This window comes from Rhincodon typus, chromosome 21, assembly GCF_021869965.1.
Source record: "Rhincodon typus isolate 14 chromosome 21, sRhiTyp1.1, whole genome shotgun sequence".
Lineage (NCBI taxonomy): Eukaryota > Metazoa > Chordata > Chondrichthyes > Orectolobiformes > Rhincodontidae > Rhincodon > Rhincodon typus.
In genome coordinates, this window is record NC_063352.1 from 30,831,105 (window position 1) to 30,853,495 (window position 22,391).

General features: G+C 40.6%; 1 long non-coding RNA gene across 1 annotated transcript in view; it reads right to left on the reverse strand.

The window, feature by feature from the left end:
• Positions 1-21,581: 21,581 nt before the first annotated feature.
• Positions 21,582-22,391, reverse strand: part of LOC125485712 — a 23,590-nt gene continuing 22,780 nt past the window's right edge. The window contains exon 3 of the long non-coding RNA XR_007264421.1: positions 21,582-21,940. This is a non-coding gene — a long non-coding RNA (uncharacterized LOC125485712). The remainder of the gene's footprint in view (positions 21,941-22,391) is intronic.

Genomic DNA, 22,391 nt, shown 5'->3' on the forward strand with positions numbered 1-22,391 from the left:
GCCTTGGCTAATAAAAGCAAGTATCCATATGCTTTCTTAAACACTCAATCTTCCTGCCCTAAAATCTTTAGAAAAAAATTTGGGCAGAGGTTGAATGGTGAAATTGATAAACAAACTGTTGTCTGTATTGAAAGAGACCTGTGAGGTTGTTACAACAAGCAACAATGGAGTTCCCAGCTATCCTCCGAAAAAATCCTCAAGAAAATATACTAATTTCCATAGATGGAGCTGTTGGCCTCATTAATGTCCCCACATAGATTGAATCTCACCAGTTTCCCCTGTTAGTGTTTAGCTTTTGTTTTTCTTTGGACATTACAAGAATGATTATTTTTATTTGATTGTTTTGTTGACTGTGACACCTTTTGGGTAGCAATAAAGAAAAAGGAAAATATATTGATCCAGTGATACTAGTGCAGCACCATTTAGTGTTCGTTTGTGTTTTAATTTGGTTTTCTGTTATTTACAGTGGATTGTGCCAGTTATAATAGGAAATAAATGACACTACAGATGATTGACTGTAAATCTATGTACATTTTCTCAAAGAATATAATCACTCTAGGGGTACCTGGAGCAGTAAATAATCTACATTGGTTGTGTCAGAAGATTTAAAAAAGTGCTTGCATAACATGCTATATGTTTGATTTAACGGTACTTGCATTGTATGATATATTCAGCAGATGCAGGCTTCATTTATCAATATTTTGTAAGTATAGTCTCAATTCAACAAACCAAAAGTCATTTAGCTTTCCAGTCTATTACAACTAGCGTCTGAATCAATTGTAACCTAATTACATTTACCGGAGGCAGCTGCACACATTTAGTTTTGTAAATCAGCACTTAATCTATAAAAGAAAATTATGAGGAACTCCAATAACAATTTAAGTATCAGACAAGATAACTCAAAAAGATGGGTGTGTTATAATCATCTCCTTGCGACAACTGCATCAGCAGTTTTTTGCTGAGATTTAATAAGACTCTAGAAACAAAGAAAGAGCAATGGTCGTGCTATTCTTTGAAAAATGTGAGTTAAAAGATATTATCATGATCGCAAGGGATTTGAAAAAAGTACTGAAATAAAACTATGTAGGTGTGTAGGTATAAAATACGTTGAAACAATATTTGCATTAAAATAATGTTTCAGTTGAATTTGTTTTTATTTGTGAAAAGTGGGCAATAATGTTAAGAATGGCTCAAACACTTGTGAAAGCCTACAAGGAGATGTTTTGTCAGAATATGCATTGGCGAACAGTTAAAATTGCAGAAAGTGCATTGCCTGAAGCAAGTCAATTTTTAATTTTTTATGGTATTTTAATTGTTTTTTGAAAGATTTTCAAATCTATCAGGGAATGTATGAGCAATGTTGTCACTTGTCTTTTTTTACGAAACAGTTTTTCTCAATTAAAGAAACAATGGGATTTATATGAATAGATGAATTGCATGATGTGACTGTACAGAACATTACATTTTACTGTAAAACTGTTTTTTGTGATTATAATAACTGCAACCATTGTTTTCAAGCTAATCATATTCACTTACAGAAGTTTAATTGACAAAAATGTCTTTGTAGCTGATTGTATTCACTCTTAAAATGCTGCATTGCTATTGTGCATTTAATCATGAACGTTTACATTGTTTGGACAGTTTAAAGTATGATTGAAAAAATTGGATGTAGTCAACATTCATTTATGTATCACTATAGAACATATCTATTAGGTTTAAAGCAGAAAGTCGAAACTAAAAATGGATGTTTTAAGTAATGGATGGTCGAAACTGACTGATCCTTATTTATGCCATGCATTTTTTAGTTTGCTTAGCCTATTTGAATTGAAGCCATTTGTGTTTTGTCAGTGACATCACTGTCTAGCTCCTCAATACCAACTCATTAAGTTTCATGTTCCTGTGATAGCAATTTCCTTGTTAATAAGGTTTATTTAGTCCGAATCTGAGTTCCACCCAGTGCCATTCTGTTTGGAAGTGTGTGAAATCACTTTTAGTTTTGATAGCTCATTCTAGAATTGTTTTTGGGCAAGCAAATTTAACAATAAATTGATGTGGACGGGCCGGTGTTGGACGGGGGTATACCAAGTCAGAAATCACACAACACCAGGTTATAGTCCAATGGATTTATTTGAAATTACGAGCTTTTGGAGCACTGCTCCTTCGTTGGAAGAAGTTACCACCCAATGATGGAGCAGCGCTCTGAAAGCTTGTATGTTTTAATAAACCTTTTGGACGAGAACCTGGTGCCTATAAGGTCATAAGATGGAGGAGCAGAAATTAGGCCATTTGGCCCATCAAGTCTGCTCTGCTGTTCAATCATGGCTGATAAGTTTCTCAGCCCCATTCTCTCCCCTTCTCCCCGTAACACTTGCTCCCCTTGACAATCAAGAACCTACCTATCTCTGTCTTAAATATACTCCGTGACCTGGCTGCCTCAGCCTTCTGTGGCAATGAATTCCATAGATTCACCACTCTCTGGCTGAAGAAGTTTCTTTTCAACTCTGTTCTAAAGGGTATTCACTTTTACTCTAAGGCTGTGCCCTCAAGCCCTGCTAATGGAAACATCTTCCCAGCGTTCACTATTCTGTAAGTTTCAGTTAGTTCCCCCGGCATCCTTTTAAACTCCATCGAGTATAAATCCAGAGGCCTCAGACATTCTTCATATGTTGAGGCTTTTGTTCCTAGGATCATTCTCTTGAACCTCCTCTGGACCCACTCCTGGGGTCAGTCATCCTTCCTCGGGTATGGGGCCCAAAATTGCTCACAATGTTCTAAATGCCATCTGACCAGAGCCTTTTAAAGCCTCAGAAGTATATCCCTGCTTTTAAGTTCTAGTCCTTTCAAAATAAATGCCAACATTGTATTTGCGTTCCTAACTACCGACTCAACCTGCAAGTTTACCTAAAGGGAACCCTGGACTCGGACTCCCAAGTCCCTTTGCACTTCCGACTTCTGAATTTTCTCCCTATTTAGAAAATAGTCCTGCCAAGGTGCATGATCTCACACTTTCCCATGTTGTATTCCATCTGCCACTTCTTTGCCCACTCTCCTAAATCCTTCTGTAGCCTCCCTGCCTCCTCAATACCACCTGTCCCTCCACCTATCTTTGTATCGTCTGCAAACTTAGCCAGAATGCTCACAGTTCCTTCATCTAGATCATTAATGTTCAAAGTGAAAAGTTGTGGTCCGAATTCTGACACTTGTAGAACATCACTAGTCACTGGCTGCCATCCTGAGAAAGACCCTTTTATCCCCACTCTCTGCTTTCTGCCAGACAGCCAATCTTCTATCCATGCTAGCACCTTGCCTCTAACACCATGGGCCCTTATCTTATTCAGCAGCCTCCTGTGTGGCACCTTATCGAAGGCCTTCTTGAAGTCCAGGTAGAAAGCATCCATTGGCTCTCCTTGATCTAAACTGCTCATTACCTCCTCAAAGATTTCTAGCAGATTTGTCAGGCATGACCTCCCCTTGATGAAACCCTGCTGATTTCACCCTATTTTACCATGCAGTTCCAAGTATTCAGAAATCTCATCCATCACAATGGACTCCAAAATCTTACCAATGAATGAGGTCAGGCTAATAGACCTATAATTTCCCATCTTTTGCCTTCATCCCTTTTTAAATGGGAGAGTTGGGGGTTGGGGTTACATTAGCAATTTTGCAGTCTTCTGGGACCCTCCCTGACTGCAGTGATTCCTGAAAGATCACTACTAACGCCTCCACTATCTCTTCAGCTATTTCCTTCAGAACTCTGGGGTATAGTCCACCTGGTCCAGGTGGTTTATCCACCTTCAGACCTCTCAGATTTTCTAGCACCTTCTCCTTGGTGATGGCCACCATACTTACCTCTGCCCCCTGACTCTCTTGAATTTTTGGGATGTTACTTGTGTGTTCCACCGTGAAGACTGGCACAACATACTTATTCAGTTCCTCTGCCATTTCTTTGTTGCCCATTACTACTTCTCCAGCTTCAGTTATCAGCGGCCCAATGCCCACTTTTGCCTCTCTTTTGCCCTTTGTATATCTAAAGAAACTCTTGCAATCTTCTTTTATATTACTGGTTAGCTTACCCTCATAATTAATCTTCTCCCTCCTTATTTCTTTTTTAGTTGTCCTCTGTTGGCCTTTGTAGGCTTCCTAATCCTCTGGCTTCTCACTGCCCTTCGCCGCATATTATGCTTTCTCTTTTGCTTTTACGCTGTTCTTGACTTCCCTTGTCAGCCATGGTTGCCTCATCCTCCCTTTAGTATGCCTCTTTTACCTCGGGATGAATTTTTGTTGTGTCTTCCAAACAACTCCCAGAAACTCCTGCCATCACTGTTTCACTGTCTTTCCTGCTAGGCTCCTCCCCAGTCAATTCTGGTCAGCTCCTCCCTCATGCTTCTGTTGTTGCCTTTGTTCAACTGTAATACAGTTACATCTGATTCCACCTTCTCCCTTTCAAATTGTAGAGTAAATTCCATCATATTATGGTCACTGCCTCCTAAAGATTCCTTCACCTTAAACTCTCTAATCAAGTCTGCATCAAGACAAATCACTAAATCCGGAATTGCCTGTTCCCTAGTGTGCTGCACCACAAGCTGCTCCAAAAAGCCATCTTGTAGACATTCTACAAATTCTTTTTCTTGCAATCCATTACGAACCTGACTTGCCGAATCTAGCTGCACATTGAAATCCCCCATGAATATTGTAGCCTTGTCTTTCTGAGATGCCTTTTCTATCTCCTAGTGTATTTTGTGCCCCACATCCTGACTACTGTTTGGAGGCCTGTACATAACTCCAATTATGGTTTTTTACCTTTGTGGTTCCTCAACTCTACCCACACAGATTCTATATCATTTGACTCTATGTTGTTTCTTGCTATTGATTTAATTTAATTTCTTACTAATAAGGCAACCCCACTCCCTCTGCCCACCTGCCTGGCTTTTCGATAGGATGTATATCTTTGGATATTTAGCTCCCCGTCCTGATCCCCTTGCAGCCATGTCTCCATGATACCCAACACATCATACCAGCCAATTTTCGATCTGCGCCACAAGCTCATTGACCTTATTTCGTACACTGTGTGCATTCAGGTACAATACCCTTCAGTGCTGTATTTATTGTCCCTTGTCTCATTATCATCCCTTTATCTGATGTGCTTGAAGTTTGATCCCTAACCCTTTCCAAACACTGTGTCCTATTTTGCATTCTGGAGACTTTAATAACCTCTCCTGAGTTCTCCTTTCTTTTCATTCTTTTCCATGCAGTTGAATCCACCACCACAGATGTTAACCTGCTGCTTTGTTTCCCATTGGCCATTATACTCCTTGGAATTTTTCCCTTCTCTTCCCCCCGACTTTCTATTTACCCTTTTCGCTAGAACACTGGTCCCAGCTCGGTTCAAGTGGAGGCAGTCCCAGTGGGTACAGATCCCTCCTGTTCCAATACTGATGCCAGTGCCCCATGAAAAGGAATCCCTCTTTCCCACACCACTCTTTTACCCACGTGTTTACTTCCTTTATTCTCGCGTCCCTAAGCTAATTTGCATGTGGCTCAGGTAGTAATCCAGAGATTATAATCTTTGAGGACCTGTTCTTTAATTTAATTCCTATTTCCTAATAACCCCCAAACAGGTCCTCTTTCCTAGTCTTGCCTAAGTTGTTTATCCCAACATGGACCATAACAACTGGATCTTCCCCCTCCCTCTCCAATATCCTTTCAAGCCAGTCAGAGATGTCCCTCACCCTGGCACCGGGCAGGCAACCTACCTTGTGGGACTCTCAATCCTGCTTACGAAGGATGCTATCTATTCCCCTAATTATATAGTCCTCTACAACTACCCCTTGTCCTCTTGCTCCCCTCTTGAATGGCCTCCTGTACCACGATTACTTGGTCAATTGGCGCATCCTCCCTACGGCTCTGCTCCTCATTCACACAGGGAGCAACTACCTTGTACCTGTTGGACAAGGTCAAGAGCTGAGGCTCCTCTGTTCCTGAATACAGTCTTGTAACTTCTGACTTTAAAAATACATTGACTTTGTAAACGTTATTTTCCACTCATTTGCTTGTGTTTTATTTGCAATGCACACAGATGCCATTGTTCATTTAATGCTTTGGTTCTATTTTTCATATAGGCTGTTACTTTTTAAATCTCATCTGACAAACGTTCTTCTGTGTTTGCAACACAGTCAACTAAGATACACCAGATTTAGACTTGTTAAAATTATGATAATTTTTAAAAAGTATTTACAGCATATAAACAAACCATTTGACTCAATCACTCCATGATGTTGTTTTTGCTCTCTGAGAGACTCTGACTGCCTTACTAACCTCATCATAGGATATAGGAACAGGAGTAGGCCATTCAGCCCATTGCCCCACAATTATAGCTGATCAAATACTTCAATGCCTATTATCCACCCCTCCAAATAACCCTGTACAACATAGTTAATCAGAAATCTACTAATCTCTATCTTAAAACATACGAATGACTGAGGTTCTACAGCCCATAGTGACAGATAATTCCAAAGGTTCACAATCCTTGGAGTAAAAAAGAAACATGTAGTTGAATGAGAGAGAACAAGGTGCAGACCTGGATGAACACAGCAGGCCAAGCAGCATCGTAGGAGCAGAAAGGCTGAAGTTTTGGGCCTAGACCCTTCATCAGTTGAATTTCTACTTTGACCCACATTTCCAGATATTCTTTCTCTCTCTCTCTCTCTCTCTCTCTGATTAGGTAAAGTCTGCCACACTCTGAAGATATGGCTTACTTGACATTTTATTCCTTTCTCCACAATGTGTTCATCTGCTTCCCTCAAATGTATTTATTCTGTCCATCCCATCAACCTCTTGAGATCATGAATTCTAGACCTTAACTACCCTTTGTAAAGCATGACTGAATTTTCCTAGCCATGAACAATGTGGGCAATGATGGGACAGTTAGGAAAATATGGCGAGATCGGGAAAAACAGGTTCTTGATGTTGAGAAAGCAGTCCCATTGTAAACCACGGTTTGGACAGAGAGAAGAGAATCTCTTTATGAGCAGTAAAAGGCCCTTTGCATACATTTACATCTCATGATTGCCTATTCTCACCTCATTTAGATGCAGTTTGGAAATCTCCCACCCAGCAGAGAAACTAGACATGAAAGGTAGAGCTGGTGGCTCCTTGCTTCTGTGGCGCTGCCCATCTTGGCCAGCGGTCCCCAACACAACAGGCAGACTCCATATGTAGTTGCCACCTTTACCCCACATTCACGAGGTTTGGCATCAGACATACACCAGTCTTACCACATTACCATGGCACCTCTCTGACTCGCTTAGAATGCAATTATTTGTTTCAGCATTGCACTTTGGAGCACACTGCCATTTAGCATTGTAATACTGCTGCCAGGACACTTTGCATACAGGGGCAGGCACCCACCTCATGGATTGTAGCAGGGTGTATCTCAGGACTATTCACTTGGTGCCTCAGCACTCAATCAGTCTGTCCCTACTTAGATACCCACAGCATCCTACTCTGCCTTGCCTTGCCTTTCTTCATGTTGCTGCCTCATTCAAACCTTACAAGCTAACAATATTTCTGTACTGCCTTGCCTTGTAGCATGGACACAAAACCAGGCAGCCTGTCATGTTTGCCAACACTGATCAGTCGAGAGGGTGAACATGTGGCTTTACAGCACTGTGCAACGTCAGTCCTACACCTACAGCATACGCCAGCAGCTTATGTGGCAAGCATACTGCATGTGTGTCAACTAAATGGTATGACCTGGTGCATGCTGGGCATGAAATATGGTGCTGGCAGCAAGAAAGCCAGAAGTTCCCAGCAGTGGCGTGTACTTGTGGTTTTGCTGAGTGCCTGACAGCATGATTGCAGTGCCATGGAGACGTGGTACATACATAAAGAGGGGAATGGCAGAGAATTGCATGAGAGAACTCAATCAAGCTCAGAGAGAACTCAATCAAGCTCAGAGAGAAACCCTCCATGAAACTCACTGAACTCAAAACTTAGCTGATATTTGGTCAAATTCAGCCTGAGATTTCCCCCTGAATTTCCAATTGAAATTATTGTTTTTTTACACTTCTCCAGAGCTTCGGCATCTTTTTTGTTTTCAAAACGGACAGCAGAATTATTCATGATACTGTAAGCTTGGTCTAAGTAAAGTTCTACTCAAGTTTAGCACAGGTACACGACATTTCAACTATATTTTATCTGGAAATAAACTTCGGTGCTTTATTTGAATGTTTATGGTTTATTGGCTGGAGCGTTGTGTACAGTTCTGGGTGCCCCACTATAGGAAGGATCTGAGCACATTGCAGAATGTGCAGAAGTGGTTTACAGGAATAGTTCCAGGGATGAGAAATTTCACTTAAGAGGATAGCTTGAAAAGGTGACAATTGTTCTCCTTGGAGAGCTGAAAGCTAAAAGGAGATCTGCTAGAGGTTTTCAAAATCATGAGGAGGTTGGAAAAGTAGACAGGGAGAAACTATTACTGTTTGTAAATGGATTGAGCACAAGATAACACAGATTTATAGTGATCTGCAAAAGAAGCAAATGCGATGTGAGGGAAAAACTTTTTTCACACAGCGAGTAGTTAGGGTATAGAATGCCTGGAGCTGGGGTGGAGGCAGGTTCAGTTCAGACATTCAATGGTGATCTTTGTATTTTCTGCACTAATATGTACAACTTGCACTTACTGTATCTATATTGAAGTTTGTTTGACAATCACACATATATTTTGCAAGCTTATGGTTGTCTTCTTGAACTCTCATCTTCATATTAGCTGTACCCAACAATTTCTTGTTTACTGCAAATTATTTAAAATGAGTTATCATGTCTCAAGTTACACATCTTGAATGTTCAGCAATTGTTGCATTTGTACTTCTTATAATCTCAAATAATGTTCAATACCAGATGATTTGAAGTGAAAACAGATTCCGATGTGTGCATCATTATGTTGTTCGGTTAGCATCACAGTCTGAGCTTCTCAATTTCAGAGTGAAAGAACTTGTAGCAATTCATCTTTGTGACGATGTAAAAATCATCAGATTGTGCAACAGCACAATCAACAACAGCATGTTTGTTCATGTTACTAACTGCTCTGTTAATTATAGCCCAATATGTATGTTTACAAAGACTTGTGTAACCCATTAAACATTGCAGTGCCTCAGGTTAGAAGGGTGTGGATATATGCCAGGAATTCTTATCTATATTATTATGCAGTAAATGGGTTTATTTGTCACTTACCTGAATACTTATTTGCTGAAGAAATGTGTTTTATACAAAGCTTTATGTTTTAGTGCATTCATGAAGTGTAGCAGAGTTATGGCACATACAGTATTCCTTTGGAAATAGAAAGAACTGCAGATGCTGGAGTCAGAATCAACACAGTGTGGAGCTGGAGGAACACAATAGGTCAGGCAGCATCAGAGGAACAGGAAAGTCAACGTTTCGGGTTGGGGCAGTCCTGATGAAGGGTCCTGACCCGAAACATCGACTTTCTTGTTCCTCTGATGCTGCCTGACCTGCTGTGTTCCTCCAACTCCATTCTTTGTTAACGACAATATTTCTTTGATTTCTTAAGTGATTAATTCTGAAACTTCAATTTGGCCAACTGGCAAAGCACCATCTCAAGGAGAACTGGGAGAATTTGAGCTTGTAACCTGTACTGTGCTTTGTGCTCCTCCTGATTCACTGATTTGAAAACAGATTGTGTTTAAACAGATCAAAATAGAGGAGAGCGTTTCACAAGAAAAGGACAGCAAATCAGTAGGTAGACGTGTTAGAAATTTCTATTTATGTATCAAAATACTAATTATATTGAGTTGCTAAAATAGAAGCTGAAGCTCAAGTTGGCAATAGGATTATAAAATGGGGAACACTAAACAGAAACATGTAAACAGAAATTGCATAACGTATTAATAGTAAGTTAATATTTATTCAGTAAGGTTTGAATTAAAGCAGTTCTCCCTCACCTTAATGCATTGCCGAAAGCGTTGTAAAATACAACATCAGAAATCTAAGACTAATGTGTAAAGCTGCTACAGTCAGCCACCTCTGCTTTCTGCATAAAAGTTGAGCGAAGACTGAAGGTTGAGTATATGGATGGGCCATATCTTAATTCACAAGCCTCTAGATAGTAATTTCATCCCCTCTGATTCATTTGCATTATTTAGCTTTTATCTGCATTAGGTAATGGAGTTAATGTTTGCCTCTTTCAAGACAATTTATGTGCATTTGGCACAATCCCAGGTTAAAGGGGTGGATGGTGGACATGGCACACAAAATATATGTCAGTCATAAATCTGCTTGAGGTCCAAATTGCTGCTTCAGGTTTGCATAGAATTAATAGCAATCAAAGTAGGATGTTAAAAGTTTAATAAAGATAAAAGAAATTAGTTTTCATGAGTTAGCATCAGAATGCTACAACTGAAAATTGAAACTACTTTTTCCACTGTAAAATGCTATTTTCATCATCATTAATATGCATCGGAAGTTTTTTAAAGGAGGCAAGAAATTCTTGTAAGACAGTAATGCACAGACCCAATTCAAAACATTGGCAACATATGAGAGGTGTAGCCACATGACTGGAGTAATATTCAAAGGCTTGATGGAAAGAATGGACAGGCAGAATCTTTCCAACCTTTCAGCAATGTGGGCATCGATGCGTCAGTCGAAAAAATATGGTGAGATCTGCAGAAATGGGATTCCCAATGACGAAAAAAGAAAAAAGAAAATCTGATTCTGCAACCAAGGTTTAAATGGCAAGACGAGAATCTCGCTAGAGAGCAGCAAGCGGTCATACTGCAGCATTAGCATGCCAGAAGTACCTAATCCTACCTCGTTGATATATATTTTCCTATTCTCCCACATTGCAGAGAGAAACTAGACAGCTACAATTCCCAACATGAAAGTCAGTGTGGGTACCTGGCAACTCCAGCTCATCACTTGCTGCTGTGAGCTTCCATCTTGGGCAGCTGTCACTAATCTCTCAGGTTACACATGCCATCTGCATGCCCATGTCCACAGAGTTTGGCATTGGATGTGTATCAGCCTCACCACATTCTCATGACACATCTCCTAACCATTTTAAACAATGTTTTCCTCTTTGAAGCCGCATTTTGGAGCAGATGGGCACCTGTCATTACAATGACACCTTGTACACAGGGAAAGATACCCATCTCACGGATTAGACCAGGGTATATCTCAGGGCCCTTCACTTGCCCTCTGGGTGCTCGTTCACTTTCTGCCTAATTGAATACTCTTAACATCTCTGCCTTACCCAGATGGCCTTGCTTTGCCTTTTTGAATTTTGCCCCTCATTCAGAGCTTAAAGCTCACAGTACTTCACAGCGTCCCTGCCTTTTAGCGCAGGCACAAAGCCAGGCAGCTTGTCATGGTTGTCAACAGCCAAGGGGTTGGACATGTTATTGTATGGTACCATGCTCTGGCCATGGTACTCCAAGTACATAGAACAATCACACTGCAACTGCTCCAAGTAAATGCCCATGTCTCCAAGTCTAAGGGAAGTAGTCCTCACTCAAGTCCAGGGAAGCAGCCTTCAGTCATGGTCCCACCACAGTAAGTCAAGGGCAGCATCTGACTTAATTCCTGGGCTTGAAAATGTGCGTCAGTTGTTTGGGATGGCTAGGTTCAGGGGATGTCTGTCACTACAGTCCAGGGACTGTAGGCCATGGTCAGTCTGCAGGTCCAGTGTAAACCAGTCTGGGGATTCATGGTCAGTTTGTTGGAAAGCTGCACAAGGATCAGTCGGGGGCCTAGTTACTCATCAGTCTGGCTATCCATCCAACTGAGTCAGGGGTTAGCCCACAGTGGGGGGGAGGGTCAGATCAGTTCAAATCAAGGGGGGTTATCTGACTAGAGCTGTGATAGAGAAATTGGTGAATTCAGTTGTGGGGATTGGAGGCAGTATGCTGGGATGCAGAGAGAGCAATAGTTGTAAAATGGGGGAACTCAACAAGTAAATGGGTAGACAGTAGTGCATTGGAGGACATGGCTTACTACACGAGGGGTGTCATTGATGGTCACAGCCATCGTGCCTTCATTGGGAGGGCAATGCAATATTTATGTTGGCATGACTAAGCTGTAGAGCAAGGGCTCAGTGGGTAATGCTGGGGGATGAAGTCATAATTCCAAGAGATGTGTGGGAATGTGCAGGAGCTCAGTACCAACAGTGTTGACAAGAGGTACAAGGAAGAAACTAACATGGACGTTCAGGGTGGATCCTGCCTGCCATTCATTGTGCCAAGCTGTTGTCTGTCATACTCATGTGACCCATAAATACACAATAGAAATGAAAATGGCCATGACTGCACCCAACATAGATGGAGCAAGTGTATTTTGTTTCTGTCTGAGCACAAGGACTCTACTTGTGAGTGATGTGAGGTCATTTAGAGGGCAATTGCATTAATCAGACACTTACACAGTGCAGGTTGAAGACATCTGTAATCATAGATCCCCCATGGGAAATATCTGCAGTGTCCAACTGTGCAGGATTCAAATTCTGGCATCTCTGTGGAGCAAAAGTAATTGCAGGAACATTGAAAGTATTGTCTGTTGGCTGCAATTCACAAAGTCAGTCAAAGATCTCATTGGCTGTACAATGGCATGAATCTGATTTCTTCTCATCTTGAACTGCAAGTAGTCGCCAACAGGATCCTCAATGCAATGCTGCCTTTCTTGGATGTTGTAGGGGTGTGGGCGACAAGGCATTCCATGGTTTTCCTTGTCAGAGTCCTTCATATCACCCTGTATGCAGGACAATGCTAAGCCCGCCTTTGTGAGAGATGCAAATTCTGACTGCTCAGATTATTCAGGGCATGTTCAGTTGCTGATATTCATACCATTTCATGGGAAATGTGACGAATGGATCCAGCCAGAACAGGGGTCATGTTCCCAAGGCCACAGTACTTGAAGAAACACAGAGAAAATGAGGAGGGTGCACCAGAGCAGCAACTCCTGAGCAGCCTCCACATGAAGAAGTTGTAGATGAAAAACCTCTCAGGATAGGCACAAAAAGGACGCCCAGAATCTATCTTCCTCAATGCCACTTCCTCTAGAAGAGCAAGGCGCAATGTCTCCACAGACTACAAATATCCCAAGATGCTGTCATAGTAAGATGTCAACTGCTGGAGCGAGACACACGACCTGAAAGAATCCATTGCCATCCTCTCCCAATGGCCATCAAGGTGACAGCTGCCCCTGACTGCTTCAAAGAAGCCACTAGGGACCAGTGTGAGATCTCACAACCCCCAATTCACAAATGTGTTACTAAGGCAACCTATGCCCGATCACACCGCGTGTTCTCACTTCCCTGTGCTGAGGTCAGTGCTATAGACCAGAGAGTAGGCTCAACTGTAGTGAATACTTCCATCATTGCTAACGAAAAGATGGCATAACCAAGCCAGCATAGAGATATGGAGCACAGCTAATGAGGCAAGTTACAGAGAATCACATGAAAATACTCACTAAAGCCAAACGCAATGGTCAAGACAGCAATATCAACGGAATCATTTTAGCAATGCATATAGTTTACATTTTTTAATGTTTCACCAATGAACAGCCTTCAAGATGTTAGGCATATGATGAAATTTATGACGATTAGAAATATATGTTTTCTGTCATCTGCTATAAAGATGCTTTATTTAATATTGCTAGGAGGACTTACATTTTAAAGGATAGTGGAAAATTGATTTTGAAGTTTTGTGGAAATAAGTGAAGTGGTTTCTGTAAAATAGGTCATTAAAAGTCAATTGTGGCATTGGAGATTTTCAAACAAGTTTTCCTGTAAATTACATGACAGGTGGTAGCCGCTTGTTACATTGTAAATCTTTCAGGGGCTGTTTTTATAACAGTGATTGGCTTGAAGTGGTGTTTGTTTTAACTGCTTTGTTTAGAGGGAATTCTGCTAATAACAAGCTGAATTGAAAGAAAGCTTTGCCAGGACAAGTAGCTTGCTGATGGCTCTCATTTCTGAAAACCAATCTTGTTGGGTTCAGCGTGATACGTAGTTGCTCCTTTGAAAGAATGATTGAGGAAACATCTCCAAATAGTATGTGTCTGCAAAACTTCAGTGACAGTTGTGCATGATTAATAAGGTGGTCAAATCAGTTAGAACATCACAGCACAGACTCTGGAACTCTCTACAGTTTATCCTTTTGCTTTCAGAGTAACCCCCTAGCAAAAGTGCCTGCCCTCTGTCAGAAAGCCAATTTCTGCAGGAAATTTGTTTTTTTATTTCTTTTCCTGAAGAGAGCATGTGCATGTGTGTTTGTGTATTTTGGCAATATTTAGAACAATAGACATTTATATTGCTTTATTATTGGCTGCATTTGTTAATCAATTATTGCGTCTTTGTTAAATACTTGTTAAATGTTTGTTGTGATAATAAGCCAATATTTGTGTTTGCGTGGAAATTTAGTTGATATATCAGATTTTAAACAAGATCTAGGTAAGGTGTTTACTTGGTCATCTTGACAACTGGAAAAAAGTAATTTTATTTGATGTTGTGTTTTGTGGTATAGTGGGACTAGAGCAACAGTGCACTCCTACAGCCTTCTTCATACTACATCACTTGGCTTTAGAATTTTGTATGTTAAAGGATATTTGGCAAGTTCATCTATTTACCTCCATGAAGTCATGGCATGTCTTCAAATGACAATGACATATCTTAATTGATTTTGAATTAATCAAACTTTCAATCTAGACTTAAACTACTGAAATTCTTTCCAGGCATGCTTTTCTTCAAAAAAAGATCTACTAGGTCATGAGATTCCCATTGATGTTTTAAGTTTTTGATTTTCTTAATTCATGGAACGAATGTGGCCTTCCAGGATTTTGATCCAACAACTGTGAAGGCACAGCGACATCTTTTCAAGTCAGTATTGTGCAGGTCTTGGAGAATATATTGTTGGTGGGCAACTTGTCCTTTGAGATGGTAAATGGTTGTGGGTTTGGAAGGTGCTGCCTAAGAAGCCTTGGTGGATTTCTGCAGTGCATCTTGTAGATGGTACACACTGCTGCTATTGAGTACTGGTGGTGGAAAGCATGAATGTCTTTGGATGTGGTGCCAATCAAGCAGGCTGCTTTGTCCTGGTGTCAAGCTTCTTGGGTATTGTTGGAGCTACACTCATCCAGACAAGTGGTTGTATTCCATCACACTCCTCACATGAGCCTTATAGACACGTCTTGAGTATTGTCGGATCGACACATCCAGGCAAGTGGTGAGTATTCCATCACACTCCTCGCTTGAGCCTTGCCGATGGTGGGCAGGCTTTAGGGAGTCAGGAGATGAGCTACTCACTGCGTGATTGCTATCCTTTGACGTGCCATTACAACTACAGTATTTATATCCCAGGGGTTAATTCAGTTTCTGCTCCGTTGATAGTATGGTATTCAAGAACAGTTATGCCATTAAATGTTAAGGGGCAATATTTACATTCTCTCTTGTTGGAGATGGTGATTGCTGGCATTTAAATTGCATGAATGTCACTTGCCGCTTTTCAACCTGACCAGTTCTTGCGGCATTTGAACATGGACTGCTTTAGTAACTGAGGAGTCGCAAATGATGCTGAACATTGTATAATTGTTAGCAGACATCCCCACTTCTAACTTTATGATGGAGGGAAGGTTCATGGGCCTGGAATACTACCCTGAGGAACTCCTGCAGAAAGTCCTAGAGCCGAGTCGACTGATCTCCAACCACTACAACCGTTGGTTTTGTTGATGGTTATAGGATAATTAGCATCCAAACTTTATATAAGGTCAGTGAAATGAAAGTTATTTCTGAAATTCGCTGAACCATTTCAAGAAAATTAAAACCAGTCAGCAATACCTCATTTAAATTTCCCAGATGTATTACAATTCATCAGTTTAATTAAAATCTTATAAATCTACTTAATGCTGTCAAATGTTTGAAATGGATTTTTGGAGTTCAGGTGTGGTAGGTAAATTCTAAAACCTCAAAATATTGGCCAGATTTTATGATAGCAGCAATGACAAAGCTGTCAAGAATTTATCATCATTCTTTCTCTGAAAATAAAACAATTTCTGAAGTCCGTACATGCAAAACTAAATAAAAGTTATGTGGAAGTTGTTGGCTGTGATTTTGTGTTTCTCCAGGTGACCTATACTACCAAGTGCACATTAACAACACCAGCTACAAGCTTCCTTTCAATCACAAACAACTCTGAAATGGAATTATATCTCTGCGCCTTCATCGTCACTGGGTTAAAATCCTGGAACTCCCTCCCTAAAAGCACAGTAGATATACTTATGCTAAATGAACTACAGCGATTTCAGAAAGTAGCTCTTGAGGGTAATTAAAGATGGGAATAAATGCTTGCCTTGCCAGTGATGCCCAACGACTGTGAACAAACTATATGTTTAAAGGAAAAGTCATAGTTGTCTATAATCAATTAGAAATAACTGAACTGACCAGAGCTCCCTCTTTAACAATGACATATCACCGCTAATGTCTCCAGGAACAGTTCCAACTTATCAATGACGTCAAACTGATTTTTTTAGCAAACTAAATCATAACTCCTGCTAAAGGATCTCTCTGGCCCTGGGGAACAGATTTATATTTTTGTTACGCCAACATTTTCCATTCTGATGAAAATTCTAAGAGTGGAATTTTCCTTTCCCTGGTGTGACATGATCAGTAGTGAAAGAAGTAGAAAAATGCAAAGAGAATCTTAATCCCGAGAATTTGTTTTCCGATTTTGCCCTCAAGTATTAAATAATGCCTTTAGATTCTTACCATTGACCAGCGACTACCTTCTCTCTATGCATTTGTATCTCATTTATACCCCAACGTATCTTGTATCCCACTTCCAATTCTCTTCCTCCTCGCTCAGCAGTGCAAAGTCCTGGCATGAAATCCGAGTGAATTCCTGGCATTTGTAGCTCATCGATTGGTTGTTCCATCTAGCGTGTAGCTACTTCGTCACAACAACATCCCTGCCGGCTCTTCAGCCATCGTCATACTCAATCATTTGTCAACTCTTGTCTGCTCTCACACCAATACAGACTCCACTTTCAGGCCTCCAACATGTTACTGTGGAGCTCAGGGACACCATTGATTTGATATTTCTGCCAGGTTGCTTTGCATGCAGGACAGATCTGTATCTCATGCATCCACTCAGGATGTGTTTTATGGGATTCAGCTTGTTTTCTTCGTTGCTCACTCACTGCCTTCAACACTGATTGACAGGCTGCCAACACTGTATAGCTTACATTGCTATCTTAACAGTGACGGAGAGGCAGATAGCTGATCCTGGTGAGGAGTATTGAATAGTCAAGAGGTGGGCCTGGCATTATTTGGTGCCATGCTATGCCAACATCAACCTGCAGCACCTACAGCGGCAAAAACTCTGCATGTGTTTCAAGCAAATGGCCATATGAGAAAGTTTAAGGGTAACAGTCCCTCACAAGCTGAAGGGGGACTATAGTCAGTCACAGGTACAGCCATGTTCAATGAAGAGGCTTGTCTAATTCCAGTCCAGCAGTTGACCATGGTCAATCAGGTGGTTATTCCTGGGGACCTGTGCCCTTGTGTCCTTGGGACTGGGCCAGCCCTGCAGGCCAAGAGCAATCAGTCTGAGGATTACAAGTAGATCAGGGAGACATGGGCTGGGTCAGTTCTCCCTGCAATGAGACAAAGGAAGGGATTACATGTGAAGTGGATGGAAGAGCAATTAATGGTTACGCATGAGCAGGAGAGGTGATAGGGTGTCTTTAGCGAGTGAGTATGAGGTGCAGAGGGCAGGAAGGGTCAGTAGTTTGGGAGTATGTGGTGGGTGAGAGTTGTTAAGTGATACAGTGCATGCAATAGTAAGTTATTGTCCAAGAGCCTTGGTTAGTAGCTTGTGCAGTGATAGAGTTAGAGTGAGTGGTGGCCCTTTGAGAGTGTGGCTTCAGCGAGAAGGTTGTGGCACTTACCCTCGTGAAGTTCAGAAGTTCATCAGTCTTCCCTTGTTCTGCTGACGAACCTTTTCACCAGAACACAGCATTAACCCACGCTGCAATGTGTCTCCAGGCTAGTTTTGACCGGTTGTGTGGTGGTGAGCTGGAAAAAGGACTGTTCTCTTCACCACCACCCCATGCACTGAACCTTCAGGTCCCTGTCCATGAAGCAGGAAGAAACTTTCCTTGCTCCTGGGCCATGTCCTCTGTGATAAAAGCTGATGAGCACAGTGAGAGGAACAGTTGCTGGCTTGCAGTGTCAAAATAGCTTGATACTTGGACTTGAAATATGACTCCGCCAATGTGAAAGTTGGAAGGTGCCACGAGTGGTTAGTGAGTAGTGTTATGTTTCCAGTTGGGCGGTTTCCCAACAAAGGTGCCCAGAGACAGGTCAAATAATTAATGAGATGAAGAGCCAAAGATTGAGTGAGAAAAGTCATTCTGAGTCATGGTGCTCCATGCATCATACTCAGCAAAATTGAAAATGCCCTAAAGTTTTTTTTCAATACTATCTCATTTAAAGTTTGATATTTCAGCTTCTAATATGTATGTCTCAGTCATTTAGTTTGCTCGATTATACTTGTTGAAGGTAAAAGGATGATCAATGTATTTTATTTCCTGGCTTGCTGTCTGTGAGAATATTTTGACATAATTGGTTGTTTACTTGTTTGATAGCACCAGTATTGCTGAATGTCTGGAAATTCCCTTGCTTCGGTGATAGGTTCACATCATGGTCAGGAACAGTGCAATTTGTGAGATGAGATTGCCAGAATTTTGGAGACAGCTTTCTTTGAGGTCAGCCTGAGGGTCATCCGTTTGCTCCTGCTAGCAAAATTCAGGCGATTAATTTTTAAATTTCCTAATGACAATGTATTGACAGGCTGAAAAACATGTCTACTTTCATGTGGTGAATTGTATATTTCCCTTTATAATGTATGCTTATGGTTATTGATACCAGCTTGACAACAAAGAAAGATTCATAGATTTAGGATGCAAAACAACATGCTGCACTTGCTGCAGTCAATAGCCACTAACAGGCTTCATGAAAGTGCTTGTGCAGCGATAACTCTTATTTTGAACAATTCTCTGAGGGAATAAATTACTGTATCTCATATTGTATTGATTGTAGATAATAATGGCTTAAGTGAAATGATATGAGGCAGAGTAAGTGTGAAGGAAGTAGCCATACAGTAGCTGGAGCGAGTTGGATGGTTTCATTATGGAACAAAAGGCAACATCCGTAGGACTCAACAAATGGCTGTGAGTGCACTTAGACATGCCTGCACTTTGTGGGAAACATTTTCATCAGTGATGAAGTAAGTTTCTTGGGAATACTGTGGAGAGTGGGGTTTGTCCTTCTTATTGCAACAGCTATGTTGTTATCAGTACAGAACACCAATTCTGACAGGGCATGTAGATCAGGCGAATGATTAAACGTACCAAGTGAAATGCAAGCCCCTTATTTAATAAATTTGGCTTTGTCATTAGTTTTAGGCTAAATATACAATCTGACCAGCATTAAAACCTTTTTCATGGATAATGGATAGTGAATTGTACCTAAACTTAATCAACACCCATTAACCATTTTAATGGGCCAGATCATAACGTTTTGTGTCTTCAGTTCAGGAAAAAAATATTTTTTAACATAATAACATGGTTTTTACACCTTCAGAAAAGGAGGGCTATCAGACTGTCTTTCAATTATGTCAATACATCCAATATAACTGCATTATTTAAAACATTGGAGCAAGTTAGCTAAAGACAAGTCCTCTAGTTGACTTTCAGAACTAGTGATACTTATCATGTAATCAGATGTGATTTGATTTATTATTGTCACATGTACCTAGAGACAGTGAAAAGTATTGTTTTGCATTCTAACCAGACAAATCATAGTGTACATAAGCACATCAGGGTAATAGAACAGAATGCAGAATATAGTGTTACCGCTACAGAGAAGGTGCAGACAAAGACCAACTCTAATATATGAGAGATCTGTTATAAGTCTGATAACAGTGGGGAAGAAGGTGTTCTTGGATTTGTTGGTATGTGTTTTCAAACTTTTGTCTCTTCTGCTGGATGGAAGAGCAAACACCTCATAATATGAAGTGTATACATGACTGTTTATTTTAAGAAATACTACCTACATGGGTTTATAAATATAATTTGTTCAGTCTAGAAATTTGAAATGAAAAAAAATGGGTAAATATCTTATTGACTTTATCAAATCTGATTGCACAATTTGGACATTGATTTTTAAGTTGCTTTCTTAGAACGACAGAAAATATCAACTGAAAAGAAAACAGAAAGAAGGAGGAGTCAGGGTAGTAGATCAACCTTGTCCATATTGAACAGTGGAAGGAGAATGTCTGAATGGACTGTTCCTACTTGTAAGTGTTTCTGCTCACTGAGCCCCTTACAATGGCTGGTGGACTTCAGGAATTACAAAAACAAAATGCAGATGACATATCTGTCCTATTGCTCCTCCTCCCCCTCTGTCAACAGCTCATTTCAGCTCTGAAACAGAGACACTTTAACATGTTTGATATACATCAGGAAATCTGATACCTGAAAGATGGAATAGAACATAATCAAATATTTGTGTTTTGTGTTAGGGAGATTATTGGTAGAAAGCCTTTGTCTCGCCAGCCTTCAAAGTGTCTCCAAAACATCTTTTCACCTTTTCAATATTTTTGATTGTTTTATTTTTCCCTTTATAATTTTTCTTTGTCCATCTGCTTTCAAACTTCTGCATTGGGTAAAGTAATGGACTGCTAGGGAAGTAATCTAAAGATCAGTCTTGATATCAAGATTGCAATTAGCACTCACTGACTTTATCACAAGAGAAACCTGTCAGTAAGTACTTCCCAATACAAGGGAAACGGTTCACATTTACCAGTCAAGGTTCTTGCTTTTTAATTTTTTTACCAACTGCGTCGGAACGTCATCGAAAAGAATAAACATAATATTTCTTCAGAAGGAAACTGTGCTACAGGAGTTCTAATTAACAAGTGCTGGTGTTTTCAGACATTGCTTCTATGTGTGAAATATCAATTTTCAGGTTTGATTAGTTTTAAACTCATACATCAATAACATAATTGAACATCAAATATTATCCAACTGCGTTTATTTTATTGTGCAAAAGAAATATTTTGACATAAATATCAAGTAGTATCAGTGGGTACTATTTAGGCTCTGCTGTAGTTGTGATATCCAACGAGACTAATAAATGAAGGTATATTTGTCAAACAACCTCAGCGAGAAACCACTTTTCTTAACTTTTACTTGAACAACTGCAGAAAGCTTTGTGGTGCAGTAGTAACATCTGTATCTCAGGGCCAGAATCTCTGGATTGGAGCCCCACTTCAGGACATGCTGGGCATGGATGGCTCATTCAAAACCTAGTCCCCAAACAGGTTAATTGTCAGCATGTAAATCCTAAGAGTGATAGAATCTCTTACTCCGCCATTCTGCAGTTACCCACAAGCTTGGTCCAATCCAATGGAAATCGATGACCCAACCCTCCGAATCAAGGACATGATGAAGGACAGGCTGACAGACTTTAAGAATCAAACCAAATCTGATATAAATTATACATGAATTGGCAAGTGAATTGCAGTCGATATCAAATAAACTTTAAATAGCAGATTCAATAAGGGTAGATCTCATGGGTTTACTGGACAATCAACTTAGCATATATGGCAAAAATTGCAATCAAAAGTCTATGAAAGCTCTGAACTTCTTCCAGTAAAATTCCACCACCTTTTCTTTGTGGCTTCCACCGCTAAATCCCATACATTGGGAGTTTTCTTCCAGCCAAGTTTTGCAGATATGATTTTCACCAAAAGTTGTACATTTTCAGATCCCTCTGAGCTCTGCTCAGCAATGGTGGTGAAGAGGTAATGTCACTAGATGAGAAACCAGGCGATCAAGTTAATACTCTGGAACATGGGTTCAAATCCATTCACGGAAGCTGGTGAAATTTAAATTAATTAATTAATAATCTGGCTTTTAAAGTTCCTCTCAGTAATGGCAATCATAACAATGAACATCAAATGTCAGAAGGATCATTTTGGTTGATTACTGTCCTTTGAAGAAAGAAATCTGGCCTAGCCGACGTGTGAATCCAGACTTTCAGAAATATGGCTGATTCTTAACTGCCTCCTGCAACGGCCTATCAATCCACTCAGTCCAAGAGTCATTAGGGATGGGCAACCAATTCTGTCCTTACCAGCCATGTCCACGTCCCATAAAAGAAAAAAGAAGAAAGAAAAAAGAAGAAAAAGGAACTGTCTCCGCCACAAACCTCAATGCCCTGGTCGACCCATTGTCTCCGCCACAAACCTGAATGCCCTGGTCGACCCATTGTCTCCACCTGCTCCTGCCCCACCGAACTGATCTCCAACTATCTCGACTCCATTTTC